We start from the raw sequence: 13134 nt of genomic DNA, 5'->3' as shown, positions 1-13134 counted from the left end.
TTGAGTAGCCCATCCATGTGGGACTGCCAGCTTTGTTATGAAAACTGATGTCACATAAAAAGCTCAAAATCTAAATTCAGCTTGACTGACACGAGTCATGCAGCTGTGAGGCTGAAATTTACAAAATGATTTTCAAAACACTCACAGTGAGCTCTGAGAGTATCGATCACTGTCATCCTATCAGATCCTGTGCTTACCTGCACAGACCAGAAGTACATCAAAAGATGTAACCAACCACAGCAAAGATTTACACTTTTAATTAATGCACACCTTCACAGTTTCAGATGGACCTGTCATCTTAACTTTCATTATAGATAAGGAGGATTTGGCAGAGCTGAACAGCCTTACCAGTAAAGTAATGTTTTAATGAATGATGAGATAAATGCACATTGTTGCTACAATTAGGGCATACTGAATATGTAACGTGAGCCCCATCCAACTAAAAAGTTTGTTAGTTGCTGAATTTAAGTAACAAAATTTCATGTAAGTTTTATGTCTTTTTTTAAAAAATGCCTTCGAGTAAGATACTCAGTATCCCAGGTCTTACATAGTGCAAGTTTTATACGTAGTTAGAGGGTAAACTCAACAATTCAGTGAATGATTTAAAATCTAACTTTTCATTTTTCGACAGGTCAGAATTTTTTTACCTGCTTTCCTCTTACACAGGAACTCGATATGAATGCATCCTTTTATGATTTTAATCATTAAATAAATGATATATAAGAAATTTGGTCAAATGATCCACCACACAGTAGCCAAAAAAAGTGAGATGGCACAGAGACACGGTTTAACTCATAAAAATGAACTGCGTGCAACTGACATGTCTGCTCTTAGGATATTTGACAGCTATATTCTGAGACGAGTGGAAATTACCGTCAACGTCTTAAAAGAGCTACTTCACACATGACAACAAGCTCTTCTCATCCCTGCTGTGATGCAGCAACATCCTGCAAGTACTTTACATCTGATATTTTCATCTGTGTCATATCTGGAAGAAGCTGTTCCTATCGAAACAATATGGAGAGATTAAACTGAAGCAGCTGTGATCTTTCTGCTGTTCTTGTATAAAGCTCAGGAGGAAAACAAGAGGTCTGTGTGTTTCTTCCCCCCACCCCCCACCCCAACATGAAATGAAAGTGGAAGGTCCAATCTTCAAAGATGTGACTGTGGTACATACAGTGAAGGCAAGCGTCTACTATATCATGCTAAAGACAGACCAGAATTCAGTGTGTCTAAACACAACTTGGACAGTCAGTTTCCAATATTGTAAAACTGTAATGATGCTGCACTTTTACTTTCCTGAAAGTCAACCCCTCTAACATACACACAAAGTCATGTGCCTGACATTTCTTTGTTCTTAGTTTTCTCTACAAGTACTTTTTGGCTTGGAAATTATTGATAAATACAGTCAAGGGGGAAAAAGGCTTATATACCAGAAAATAATACACAAGTGCAGGGTAGCTATAGCTAGAATGGCTGTGTGAGTTTGTTTGTTTGCCTTTTAGTTGAGCATGCTTAATATGTACACAAGGAATAATTGTGTGGGATGCACAGTGTGGGTGTGAGCCAATTATTGGTCATACAGCATGACCATTTCTGAAAAAAAAAACATGCATGTATTTGAACTTCCTGGCACAAATCTTAAAACTAGCTTTTCTATAAGCTAGGATGAATTTACTGTATTCATGAACATTGAAACAATAGCAAAAAAAAGCTTCAAATTTCACAAGGCTATTGCACACAATCACAGATGCAACTTACTGTAACTAAAGGTTAAAAAAACACACAGCTAATAATGTACAACAAATATAGCATATCCAGAACTTTGTCCCATATCTCTGATTCTTCTCAGCAACAAGAGTAACGCTGATGTTCTTCAGTCGATCTCAATCCTCATATACTGAATATTTGTTTAAAATGAAAGTCTAACAGCATTACACAGGCCGACCAGGCTCTGATTCGTTGCATGTTTGTCTGCTGGGGGTTGCACATTACTGGCAGCCACCAGCTCACAACAGTGGAATAAGTGAAGTGAGTGTGACATATAGAGGGCAGGTGGTGCCAGTCAAGTGAAGTACATGAGCGCAGTCCCAGTCTGTAGTGCCTTAGCTTCCATAATTAGTGATTTTTCTGTTGCAATTTCCAAATTATGTCATCAGGCCATACAGAGCACTCATTATTCAGTGCAACAAACAAGCTGGAAATAACATTCAATCCTATGGAGACCTGAGAAATGTGTTCCGGGGAGGGATGGGAGTCGCTGTGTGAAACCAACAAGAACCAACATGACACCTGGCATTTTACAGCTAAAGTGGGTTGTTGCACACTGCTGAGCACAATGGTGAGACATGCTTCTTAATTGTGCAGGTTTGAGTATACTGAGAGAAAAAAAATCACACATATGGCTGCCCATTAAAAGCTTCTATTTTGATTAATATGTATTTAGGAACTGAGTTGTATTATCAGCCTATAATAAGGACAGGCACAGCCAATCGAGATCTGAAAACATCAGAAAACAAGACAAGGAATAAGGAAATGGGGTAAAAACAAACCCAAATATCAAACATTTAGATTAAAAAATAACTTTGATGAAAATCTGTATCCACAGGTTGAAAAGTATGGTTAGCTTAGCTTACATTCAAAGTATTGAAAAGGTTAAATCATATTGCATACTTTAGCTCTTTGATGCTAAGACAATATTTGCACGAATTTGTTTATATATCTAAGGGATTTACTGTGATCTGCACACAAAGGTATACTACTGACAGGCTGCAGAAGTTCATTCTAAACATTCTTTCTAGACTTGTAAATTCTAAACTTGTTAAATCTATTTAAATGTTTTTTTAGACTAAGAGTTTTCAGCATTATGCAAAACTTTTCAAAATAAAGGTTCATAGGAGCTCAATTATTATTCTTTCATATTTATTCATGAATAAATATGAAAGAGAAATAAACTAATCAAAGTCCTCACTGAAACAAACCGCAGTCACACCCAATATACAATTTGTAGCATTAAAAGAAAAAAAACTGATAATGAAATATGTTGCTAGAATCAAGAATATATACAAATCTAACCATCAATCATCAAACTTTTGTCTCAAAAATTCATTTCACAAAAGCAGACACTTCAAGCTGCTTTGAATCTAAACATCAAATGAGGACCAACTAACGAATAATGCAAAAGTGTTACTGTGTGTGATGAGCATCACTGAGCATAGAGTAGCAATAATTGTTAGCAAATAAATGTTATATAAATATAGTTTTAAATAAGCTAAAGGTGGATGAGGCAAAGCCTTCAGGAACTGTGTGTAACACCTATACTTACTAAGTCACGCAGTGCCTAAGCCGTCAAGAAGTGACATGGGCCCCAACTTAAAGTCCGCACAAACATTTTAAAGAGGGTAATTAGTTAACAGTTTAAGGCAGTGTTCATTTAGTGCTGAAGATAAAAGGACTCAAAGGAAAACAACCTGGAAATGGGCTGGTACCATTCACTTACCAGCCGGATTCCAGAGGTTATGTGCTAAGTCCTGTTAAGAGCCTCAAAGGGGCAAACGCTGAACACTGAGCACTTCTGCCCGAGTGTTTAGAAACACAGCCAGAGTTTAAGCACACAAACATGAAAAATATCAATTTCACATTTGGTTTAACGCTTTCACACTTTGTGTCACTGACACCCAGAGAGAAGGGCTGTGGAAGACAAAACACAGCTCCTGGATAAGGATCATGTTAATGCCTATCAATTAGGATCAAAAAGGGATTAACCGGCATGGCTGCAGTGGTGGGATGGAAGCCCATGCAAAGTCACTGAATACTAGGGGTCAAACCCCTGACTTCATTAGGCCTGACCTTTCCACGCCATTGTGTGACAGGAGAGACCCTGCAGTCTGTTGGTGCAGTCTCACCCATCTTAGAAGGCTTCTGGAGTCAAATATGAGACATGCAGAAAAGCTGGTAGAGATCAGTGAAATATGAAATATTCACTTTCAAAGTCCAGGGAGACTTATTAGGTTACTCCAACTTAGCACAGGTGGGTATTTACTCATCAACCCCCACACAATCCCCACACAGGAAATCATTTTTTTCTCTCCACCTTAGAGAGAGTCAGATTTACTAATTAGTCATGGCACAGCCTCCCTTTACTATGATGTACCGCGGCGTTGACGAGCTCCAACCCTGCCTTGCTGTCTTAATTCACAAAAGGTCAAATGGCAAAGTTAAAGCAGGTACTCCAGGTGTGTTAAAATAAGTCCCAATTAGGAAAAAATGCAAGCACACCCTCAAGTCCTGCATATTTGAATTTCGTAAAGCCTCTGAAGTGGGGAAATGCTAAAGCTATTGCATGTTCAGAGCAAATGTGAGAGAAATAAGAATACTACAAGGACATTCCATAGATACAACCTGTCATAAGGATACTTGTGCCTAATAATTAATCATATAAATACTGCCTGTTCTGCATTTATCACCATCCTGTATATTTGTCCAAACTGTACTGAAAATTGAAGTCAAAACTAACTTCATATACTGACTGAATAGAAACTGCTGGGTTAATGCAACAAGTCCTCAGCAAGCTATACTGACAGCTGAGTGGACAACACATATAGAGGTCAGAGCTCAGATTAAATTTAAGTTAATTAGAGTCAAAGTTAATGTTAGAAGGTCAAAGTAAATGAATTTCAGCTTTTTTTAACATCAGAATTATATATCTTCCCTAAATATTGATCTCAGCCCCTAAACTCTATCAATACTGTGAATAGTAGATGACACAAAATAATTGTCGTCTGTGACTAGATAAGCAAAACTAAACCAGTCTAACCAAGAGGAAGCAGATATTTTAATTTAGCTTTTGCACAAGCTAAAAAAATAATAAAAGCTTTGAAATGAGAATTATAACCTAATCCTAGGAACAATATTTTTATGAACCCTTGTGCACTGTGTTAAATACTTAGGGATAGCTTGACCCAACTGCATGGCCTCCATCCAGCAGCATGCTTTTGCTCTGTATGTGCTGAGAACTCAGTGAAACTGCAGAGTTAAATAAATAAGTAGAGGTTCATCTCAGGCCAAAAGTTTCTTTCCGAGGGGAAGTACTTGTTCAGGCTGCTGTTCGGCTTTAGCAGGCACGTAGCCTTGCACTGCAGTCAAACTGTGGTCACCCAGGACTACAGCCGTCTTTGTATCGTTTATGAGGCGGTTATAGATGAGCACACTCCATTTAAAAGGCACTGGGTGGATTTGCAGTCAAATGAAAACAGGAAGTATTGCTGAAGCTGTCAAAGCTACGCAGCTGACTGCGAACGGACATGCTGCATGTGTACATCTCAGGACGAGCACTTGAAACAAATGTAGGCAAACACACAACATTTACACTGAACGCTCCAGTCAGCAAAAGCAGGCAGGTTATTTACTTACCTTTCACACCAGGCTCAAACATAACAACTGACATTTACATTACAGTGAATGTGCAATTTCAGGCAGGCAGCCTTGTTCTAATGAGTACTTCATATTCATGTGACGTTATTGTGGCTGCAGCTTAAAAATTTAAAACCTCTGCTCAGTCAGTGTGTGATTCTTCCAGAGATAAACAAAGGTCTGCCACCTCCGAGCAAAGATCTTAACTGTTGTCCCAACGTCAATTTCATACCTCAGATATTTCTTTCTAGGAGGAACAAGATAAAAAGCCACTCAACAAACAAATGTTATTATTCAGTCATGATGGCTTCATGAACTCAATATAAAGGAAACATACTGTAACTGATCAAGATCGAAACAACGATCGAAACAAATGTAGCATCACTATCAAAAATGTTAGCGGTCAAATTAATTGAACGCAACCAGGAATTTTTTAAAAAGTCTAAAATGACAGAAACAGTGGAAAACATCTATACTGCCTGCTGCATAAGCTTAACTGAGTACAAGTAACTTGTTGTCAACGAAAGCCAAAAAAATTGAGGGTAAATTTAAAAAAAAAATCTTAACACTCAGTCTGACATCAATCTATATGTCTGCTAATTCTGACCTGTCTCCTCCTCTCATGACACCACAACACATGCGTAACACCATAAGTGCCTCTTCTCTCTCTATTTTCGTGGCAACAGAGCAGAGGCCCAGCTTAATGTTACTGACAGCCACTGTTGTGTTACGTGGCATCAGAACACAGTCTGGCTTTCACATGAGGTCTTAACAGTGGAGGAAAACGAGTATTCAAGGGGGTAAAGGTCACCTAAATCGTTCCGTCAGACAAACTAGCAGTTCTGCATCACAATATTAAGCACTTTTAAATAAATGTTGCATGTTCATTTGAAGTGTATGCAACTTCATTAAAACAATCCATCGCTGATAAGACTATTATTTGAATTATATATAAATAAATATATTATATATAATATTCCATTGTATCACTGTAATTGTTGTGACTCTGTAAGCATATAATGTTTTGTTAAATTTTGTATAAATAAAATGCATCGAAAAGAACAAATCGTACTGTGCATAATTAAACGTTAAAAAATAATTTCAAAATAAACGTCTAATATTATCAAACAAATACGAACAGCTAAACGTTGCTGCAATACCAAACTTTAGTATCAAATAATTATCATGATGCAGGCTCGCTAAAATAAAACATCTATGTATTTACAAGAATGCCTTTTAAAAACTACGATTACACTGAAGAACGATTGTTTTTACATACACATGGAAAAAATTTAAAACACGAACACGGGACAAATCACTGATTTGTTTGTTATAAATACATCAATACATTTTTATTGCATGACTTATTGATTACCGCGTGCATTTGTAATTAAATACAAAACAAAAATGTATGCTGTATCTCACATTATATAATTAATATGGCTTTTTTGTCATATGAATTTTTATTGTATTGTAAAATATCATCGCTTGTTTTTAATGACTGCATCATCAATATATTTAAACGATAATTGTTGTGCATGATTAATAACTCAAATGTTGTATCCAAATGATTCGGAAGGTATTGTATTTTAGCTTTTTTGTTTATTTTTTTTAATAAAGGCAATTTAATGATAAAATGAAAACGCTCCTTCTATTAAAAATTAAATTGTCTCGCACTGGACAAAAATTTCAGTGTATAGTTAAACCTTCTCGCTGTTAAATTATTTTGAAATCTTTTCCACGGAGAAGTTTGTTTACTCCACAAAAGTCGACAAATGCAGTTTCCATTTTCTACATTACAGCTCTTCTCTTTCACCTAAACCTAAAATGGATGCTGATGGCTTCGAGTTATCGATGGCGAGGACCAGCTATGGGTCACAGCTGTGCTTTTAGGAGACAAGAGGCAAATGGATCCATGTTTTGGCAGAATGCCAGGAGACATTTTATACATGCACAGAAGGCCTTGATTTAAAATGTGCCACACCAATGTTAAAGGAAACTGCGTCATTACGCAGAAACGACTGCTGGGATAAACAACCCACGATCTGCAGCAGACAATGGCAGGTGCTGCTGTTGTACAGAGCAATGCTTTGAAACGTGCTCAGGTTTTACTCTGTATGTGCACAGAAATAACCCGAGAAATCTTTTCATTACAGCTCAGGAAGCATTAGAGCCTAGATGAAAGCCTGTTTTCTTCAGACATCATCATGATGTTAGACCACGTGACAGAACTGTGGGTGGAGACAATGATCCAATAGAAAAACAGGATGAAGATTCAGAGTGCTTCTTGCATCAGCATTTTCCGGCTAAGCCTCAAGTGAAAGTTACGAGATCCATAACCATGATTATCTTATGAAGAGATCAAAAAATCAGTGTTAATAAAAAATGATAGCTGCTGAAGAGTGAATGACAGCAGTGGATTTGATTAGCCAATTCTCAGCATCATGTCATGCAGAACTGGCATTGCAGGCCAGAGCTCAACCTCTGTAAATACTGGAGTGTGCAGTGGACTGATATTTCCCTCAGGCAATCACATTCACTTGCTGCAGCACCTTGAAGCATTCCAAGGATTGCTTTTCTCAACTTTTAACGTGCTCAAATGTGCTTTAATGAACAGGTCAACACAGATCTTACCATTTTGAAGGAGTACACTCCAGGGTCAAAGGCAAGGAGGTATGACAGGCTGCAGGAACTCATAGATGCCCTGCAAAAATGTAAGAAACACAGCATTAGCAAAGAAGATTTGATCCAAATGATCAATGCACACAAGATCTGTTGCAGAAATCAAAAGAAAATACTCGGTTTTACATTTACCGAATGCGTGAATTGTTGTCGAAATATTCACGTTATCAAAGCTAAGATGTGAATATGAGTCACAAATGGAGAGTTATTTAGTTTCAAGGTAAGTTTTAATGATACGTCGCCGAAATTACACAAATCCAGTTAATGCGCACGTAATTTCAGATTTCACTATACTTTTAATTGAACTGACCCTATGTTTGAGTACGAAAACGCTGCGCTTTCACAAAGATATATTCTAATAAAATTATCACTACAAATAAAACAGGTCACAGCAGACAAATAAATAAACCTACAGTTCTGCTTTGCACACATTTCTTACCTTCCGACTGCAATTCCAATCATTTTTTGCCAGACACCGGATCAGGTTTTGTTTACAGGCCTGCAAAAATACTGCATGTTTTAAAAATTGTGTCTCTATGCTCCAGTGAAAACAGAAATCAAGAAGCACTGAAAAACCATTCAGGGATATGACAAGATGAGACTAAAGGAGCTGTCTGACAGCAGACAAGTATGCACTAAGTATGTGCTAATGAAGAGATGTGTCCAGGCTGGTCACTGATATGGCAAACACATAAACATCACAAACTTTGTGAGTGGAAGTAACTCGTGATGCCAGGAGTACTGCTTGGAGCACTTTTTAAAGTTGATACTAATACCTGTAGCCCCACTTACTGAAAACAGTGGAAAGAACACTTCAACACTAATAAAGAAATTTCATTACTTATTCGCGATTTAATTTTCTAAGGTGGTAAAAATATAATACACACACAATGAGTGAAGCAGTGTTTCAGCAGTTCTACTGAATAACTACTGATTTTTTTGTGAAAATATGACATTTTATCTTCCATCATAACCAAAATAGATTGAGTCTATAGAGCAGCACAGCTTCAGAAAAGAACAAAGTAACCTGTTACAGACTTTTCTTAACACATCCTAAAAGTAACTTTTTATTGACTTTTAGTTGTTATGCGAAACTATAAATTTCATACGGTCCTAAATTCCATTTTGAAACATATTTCACAGTGCATACGATAACATTTGATAAGATAAGATAAAACTTCATAAAAATTGGTAGTAACCCTCTTTCCTTCTCAGCATGCTTTGCCGATTGATTATAGTTATGGATAATACCATTTGTATTTATTTTTATTTTCAAGATATAACCACTGTTAATAAATGTAGAAGCTGTAAAATACTCGACAGATCTAGAGGAATCATCAAAAATGTGATTTTTCCAGAGGTGCTATACTAAATGTTATATCTATACAAATGATACAAACATAAAATCTTCCACACCCAGAAGCGTCTAAACTCTATAACATGCAGAGATGTTACAGAAACAAATTCTGAGATGCCCTGCGAGGCTGTGGCACTGATGATTCAGACAAAATGGCCACCGAGTGTCCCAGTAGCAGACAGATAATGCAGCGGCAGAAAAACAAGTAGGGGTGAATCTACCAACAAGTCAAGATTTATATAAAAACACTTGAAACAGTTCATTTCCTCTGCCCCAGCTCATCATCAAATAATCATCTAGTCAACAAACACAAGAAATATATGTTAGAAATATCACCATCTGTGTGTTGGGTGTGTATATCAGTTTAATTCACACAGTGCACCTCCATCCTTCTCATGTCTCTCTCCTTCACATTAATTCATATACGTCATAGGTAACAACAACAATGCTTCAGCAGCCATCTTGCCCCAACAGAGCAGACACTGAAAGGAGGGGAAGGCTTCCCAAGTCATATGACTGCACTGTCTGCAGACAACTGCAGTGACAGAGCAAAAGCGTCTAGACGAGTCTGTGGCAGCAGCAGCAGCAGCAGCCCAGGTACACATGCACCACCACACACGACTCACTCTGATTCAACACTCTTTTTGTAGCTCATATGATTAGTATGTGCAGCAGAAATGTGAAGTCTTGCCTTGTGAGGGGGTTTAATCTCTTTACTCGTAGGCGAACATCGGTCAAAACTAATTCACCTCCATTTGTACCAAATATTCAGGGCTTGACATCATGCAGAATTTTGCGTTTGGTGCAATGATGCAGGCAGAACTATCTAAAAATGAAATATCAATGTTTGTGTTCTGAACACAATATTAGAGAAAAACTATTTTGTTTTGTGGCACTTTAAAGCCACTAAAGGCTAACTTTCAAATGACAAGATTAAACTGTGACACATTTAGCCCACACAGTAAAAAAAACACATGAATACACAATTCCTGTCTTAACCTACAATGTGTACAGCAATAACTAACCTTTCAGCAGGCTGCCTTACTGGATGGTGCACTCTTCATGAACTCAGGGCTGAAGAAGGATCCCTGCAGAGCATAAACACAGACAGGAAAAGAAAAGAAAAATTCACAGTTCAGGCTGCATCCTCAACAACAAGGCCGCACCTGTTAGTTTACAACAGATATAAATGTGTGTAAATGTTTGGTTGCAAAATACACCGCTCAGTTAGCTCGCTTTGTAATCACACATTGTGTCAGTGGCGTCTCAGAAAGGGTTAACAAAATAAAAAACAAAACACGCGGGTGGACTGAAAACAGGCTCCGTCAGGTGTCTTCTGAGTAACTAGTAGCCTAGCTTAAACAACGCGCGTGGGGCTAATCAACAACCTCACGTGAGCAAAGGTGCGTCACCTGCGCATGTTCCTGAAGTCTGGGGTGAACGAGGTTACGAGTCAGCACAACAACATGTGTGCAATAAATACACATAAATAGAGCCTTATTTCAACAACAACCATTAACAGGGCTGTCTACACTTTAGGTTGGAGATTAATCATTTGATTTTTTAATTATTCATTTTATTTTCTTAATCCAAATCTACCGTCCTCAAATAAAAACACTCCCTGTCTGAAAACCGCCGTGTGATGCTGCAGTATCCACTGTATGTTGGTTAAGTTGCAGTCCGGCGCTTGCCTTACCTACCTGTGCATAAAGAGCTGTCTGCTGACAGACTGCAGGAGAAAAAACTTTCACAGCGTTTATCTAAAAAAAAAAAAAAAAAAAAATTGAGCCGGAGCGTTGAGACTCGTGTGCGAAGGGCTGCTGAGGAGGAGAGCACGGGTTGCGTTGTCCAACACTCGGCTTCCTTGTAAACAAGCAAAGAGATGCAAAAAAAAACTCCATTTCCAATTTTATCAATTTCAGACAGACTCCAGACAGTCTCCAAAACGGTTACGTGCCTGGCTCACTTGCGCGTGCACGCTGAATGGCGCGGGAAGCGGTGATAACAGATCCGGAATGATGGGGCGCGCGCCCAATGAGGAAAGAGGAGCTGAATCAGGAAGCCAATCAAAATGGCCGATAAGTATGGAAGGTTTCCCCCTCTCTCTCTCCATCGTCTCCTCCTCCTCCTCCTTCTTCTCAGCCGTCTGTTGACAGCGCACTGAATAAAACAACAGTCTGAGTTAAGCAGTTCATTGCACTGAGATGTGGGTCACTGACTGCAGCCTATTCACACTGGGAAAATAGCAGGAATACATGGTGCTCTGTATCACAGATAGATAGATAGATAGATAGATAGATAGATAGATAGATAGATAGATAGATAGATAGATAGATAGATAGATAGATAGATAGATAGATAGTATGCATGTTTATTTTTTTCTTTTCTAATATCACATTCTCAGGACAGTTCCTGGCCCTTAGCTGACATCAAAAACCCCCATTGTCCTGCACAAAAACACCACTTCCAAGTTGCCTGTCAGGGTCTACAACAGGGCACACAGACAATTTTGTTGTAAAGAACCGCTGTCCTTTAGATGGAAAATAACAAATCTTGTCTGCTTCAGCTTTGCACCCTTTAATTTGCATTGTTATGGAAAACCACTGGATTTGGATAGAGCACCGAATCATTGAGGTCACCATAATAGAGTGTGACAGCTCCCCTTTTCAAATCTATTGGGAAGTAAAATCAAAATTCCTGGGAAAGTGAATCCATGGTGCATAGAAATATTGTACACAGCTTTGGAAACAGATGTTTTGAAGGGAACATTTAATCAGGTGTGGAAAATATATTGATATGAATTGCAGCTGCAGAGTCTGCAGGCTCGGGCTTTTCTTGAGTGTAGAAAGCATGTTACAGACCCCCAAAAGCAGCAGCACCAGGCCCCTGTCATGTTTAATTCTTGTAACTTGATAACTGATAACCTTCAGTGCAGCAGTGATTGCTCACATGGTGTGTGTCTGTGGGCATGTAATACGGTGGATAAATTGCACTTTTTAACAAAGAAATGGAAAACATTTGCCGAATCAACATCCTGCCTGTTCAGGCCCTACAGTCCATTAGAATGCACAGACTGTTTTCTCCAGGAAAGTCCCTTTACGCTTTCTCAAATTAAAAATCTCATGGCTGATCCCCTCCATCGCCCTGGCTTTCAGATATTGACCTTGTGGTGCTACAAAATAGCTTCTTCCTCACTGCGGGACCCCATAATGAGCCAATACAATAAGGCTTCAGTTCACTGCTCACCTCTCTTTGGTGTCTCTCGGGGTCTTTGTTGACGTTTGTCAGCCCAGGAGGAATTTGGGGGTTAGAATTCTGCTGTGGTCTAACAGTGGACTCAAAGACAACTTTGATTCCCAAACTAAAAAAGAAATAAAATAAACAGGTGCTGATGTTAAGGTAAAAATAAAAATCAAAGTATGACTTGAATAAAGATCAAGCCAGATTTTCAATTCCAGCCAAAACATACCATATTCCATGTTTTTTTTCTGATTGTGTGCTGCTTCTTTTGGTCACAATGTAGTGCAGGTGTTCAAGAGCAGGTAAATCACCCAGAGACTTAAATATTCCCACCGCATTTCACACTTCCTCCAAAAGAAAATTTCAAACTTATGGCTAAACAGAACTTTCTTTCGTCATCTGCTGTGAAATGCTGGTGTATCTTAGTCCTCTCTGAAAGTTTG

The sequence above is a fragment of the Parambassis ranga genome, chromosome 20 (genome assembly GCF_900634625.1).
Source record: "Parambassis ranga chromosome 20, fParRan2.1, whole genome shotgun sequence".
Lineage (NCBI taxonomy): Eukaryota > Metazoa > Chordata > Actinopteri > Ambassidae > Parambassis > Parambassis ranga.
This window is presented reverse-complemented; position numbering follows the sequence as displayed.